The 3,636-nt window shown below is 35.3% G+C and overlaps 1 pseudogene; it reads right to left on the bottom strand.

Annotated features, from left to right (window-relative positions):
* The window catches only part of LOC112505129, an 11,109-nt pseudogene that overhangs the window by 2,040 nt on the left and 5,433 nt on the right, over nt 1–3,636 (bottom strand).

The following is a 3,636-nucleotide window of genomic DNA, read 5'->3' as shown; positions in this document are numbered from 1 at the left end:
ATATATATATATATATATATACATTTAATAACTTAATTACAACTTTATATTAAAAAGATTTAGAAGTGGCTTTGGGTTGGATTCCCTCTACTAAGTACCAACCGTCACCCAAATATATATAATATGCAATATGCTTATAGTACGTTTCAAATTTCGATCTTGAAATATTAGATGATAAATATTWTCTTATTGAAAAAACCCGGATTTTGAAAGTTGATAAATCATTGGAGAGAAAATGTTCATACTCCATATATTGTGAAACTATTTCTTTCATACGCTATGTAATTGATATCTTTTTTTGTCTTATTTTAGGTTCGAAAGAAATCATGTAATTTAAATGATTTTATATAATTTATGATTTTATATCAAGTTTTTCAAAAATTAAAAAAAATAAACTCATTAGCCTGTGGGCAAGCCCGACCTGTTTATAAGGCGGGTACCGGCAAATCCATAAGCCTGGAAAAACGGGCTTAGTTTTGTTGTATTAGGCTTCTTGGACAAAAAGATTATGTTAAGCTTGRCTCGAGTCCATAGTTCATATGTAAATCATAAARGTTCATATAATATGTAAATCATAAAGGTTCATATATATTGAATAATAATTGATAAGATAAATATGAAAATAGAAGTTAAATATTGGAAAAATAATTAAATGAAAATAACAATTAAATATTGAATATTGAATTTGAAAATTGAAAATTGAAAATTGAAAAACTAATTAAATACCAAATTTAAGTGGGGGACGATTTAGGGGGTGTTTGAGATTGTTTATTTGAAATAACTTATGTTTTTTTACAAAAACATTTATCAACTTATTATAAGTCAGAAGGGTTTAATTTTTTTAAAAACTGGTTATTACCGGTTTAGCACCGGTATAAATTGTTTATCCAAACACACAAAAGTGTTTATTACCGATGTTATACCGAAATAAATCAATAAGTTATTTTTATAAGCAATCTCAAACACCCTCATAGAACAACACTCCATCTTTCCCAACCACTAGAAACCCATATCAACTTATGGGTTTTCTTTAAATTTTGATGGGTCTTGAAAATTTTAAGAATTTGTTATAAAAAGATTCATGGCCTTCATTACTACATATGAATAAACCCAGAAAAAACTAATGGGCCATTTGGAATGTTYCAAATTAATTTGACTTTTTAAGTATTGAAATGAAATTTGACCACACATTTGGTTGGTAGGAATTGAAATGCCTATTTTTATTTGGAAAAGGGTGGGATGGTAATAATGACGACGACAATTATGACGTGATGGTCGATGAAGTGGGTGGTGGACGACAACATAAGTGCCATAGTGACGACGATGTGACATGGCGGTCGAGTGGCGAGGGTAGTTGTGGGGAGGTGACGAGTTGGAGGTGGCAGTTGTGAAGACGACAATAATGACATGGTGGTGAGTGGTGTGTTAGAGGGTAGGGGTGGGGATGGGGATGGGGATGGGGATGGTGGCAGTTGTGCGACAACAATTTTGGTGTAATGGTGGGGGTTAGGGGTAGGTTGTGATAATAGCAATAGTAGCATGGTCGTGGTTAAGGTACGAGGTCGGTGGTGTTGATTAAATTGAATTCAAAGAAATAGAATTCAACTTCTTCACAATGATTAATTTTTTAATTTGTGAAATTCAAAAGATTTCTACATTTTTATTATGTAAACCAAACATAAGAATTGGAATTTGATAAAAGGAATTATCCATTCCAATTCCTTCAAAATCTTAGTGATATTCCAAGATTTAAAAACCAAACTAAAAGAGACAAGGGTATAGTAGGGGTGTGTGTTTTATCAAGTAAAAAGAAATAGAAAAAGCTAACATCATATAACAAAAAACGACATGTCAATTTCATGAAACCATAACGTTACTTGCACATGGGAATTGAAGGGGTTATGAAAGTATGCAGGGGCGGATCCAGCCTTTAAGTATTGGGGGAAAGACTTTCAGTCAAAAACCAAAAACCTGTGTTGACAAGCTTAAATTTTCTATTTYCACTATCGTCTTACATGRTTTCCTCTTAGTCTTATATGGTCATATGCTTCCCTCCCCCAAGTCTTATTAAACGTGCCCCCACCCTATTAATTTTCTGGATCCGCCACTGTATGCATGGATTGCATGATGAGAGAAGAGGTTACCTAGAATAACACCAACTGATATTTTGTTGCTTCCACCAATTCTTCCRGTTAAACAATTGAAGGCCGTATATTCATTTCCATCCATGTACGTGATCTGATAGATGCAACGACCTCCGATAACCTCACACCCTTTACAATTTTCATGTACTAAAAACACATAAAACATAAAAAAAAAACAAGTATCATCCTTCCACAAAATCATTATTGCACACAAATAAACAAAATTTACAAGTAGTCATTGCATACCTTCGCAGCCACCCTCCAAATAAGGGTTTCCGTATCTTCCTACACCACATTCACACTTATGAGACTCCACCCTAGTATCTTTACCCACATTCAAACCTAAGACTCTTGTCAAAGACCGAACAACCGTTTAGTTCATGGTAGTCACGGTCTGCTAGGGTCCACAAAAATCCTATAGGAACGAAAGCGCCATTCCCAGGAATAGATCGGAGAGAGAAGTTTTTTCCAATTACTAAACTATCATCCATCAACAAGGCAGACCTAMAAACTTCATATCCACCCTGGCTTTCTAAGCATGTGAGATTCAAGGTGAAGGACTCGAGATAATAAGGAATTGTGGTTTGGCAGCAACCGGTGCCAAAGCACTTATTTATGTCGCCAACARTGTCATTGCGAYAAGTCGATGAACATCCGTTGACAATAGGTCCATCGTGCGTGATGACAACATTGCCACAACCCTCAACGACTAATTTGTTATGCAACTTGCAAAATAGGAAGGGACTGTCACCATGGTTGGTATTAAGGATAGTACTGCTATTCAGGACTGGATTATGTCGGTCAGCAATCATTGGGACATTGATAACAACCATTTGTAGTTGTAAGTTTACCCACAACACCTCCATGTTGTTGAATGCAGACAGATAAGGTGTCGAGTGGGTACAATCAACATTATACCATTCGTTGATAGAACAATCTGCTCCGATTCCAAAAGGGTATGGAATTGAAACCTCCCCACACATATCTTTGCATCCTCTATTGGCATAACTAAGAGCTTCTGTGAATGATGTTGTTAACAAAACCAAGATGACTAAATTCAAAACTTGAAACTGCTTCATCTYTTTGACAACCATGATTGAAGGCAAAGAACATATAAAACATTTATGCCCAAATGTACCGCGTGATTTGATTAATCTATGGAGAAATTTCAAAATAGGGTGGGTTTTGATTAAAACATTTAAACCCAGATGAATTTGTAGATATCAGATCACATAAAAGCCTTGCCTAAGACTGTATGGTAGAATAGTCTTCGGATAGATAGTATGTGGAATTGTGTTATCCCACGTACGACGAAGAATAAAGGTTGTCTTCAAATGGGTAGTAGGTGATTCCGTGATTGGTTTGGGGTTGACTTGCATTTATAGCCATACCATGATCCTATCACATAATTACTCTTCTTTTGGCCTTTTGGGTAATTGAGGCATTCAGGGTTGCATATTACCCTTCCATTCCCTGGTGGTTACACTTGACC

Source organism: Cynara cardunculus, unplaced genomic scaffold (genome assembly GCF_001531365.2).
Source record: "Cynara cardunculus var. scolymus isolate 2C unplaced genomic scaffold, CcrdV1 Un_Scaffold_8573, whole genome shotgun sequence".
Lineage (NCBI taxonomy): Eukaryota > Viridiplantae > Streptophyta > Magnoliopsida > Asterales > Asteraceae > Cynara > Cynara cardunculus.
Note: the sequence above shows the minus strand (reverse complement) of the source record. Positions and strands in the feature narration are given on the sequence as shown.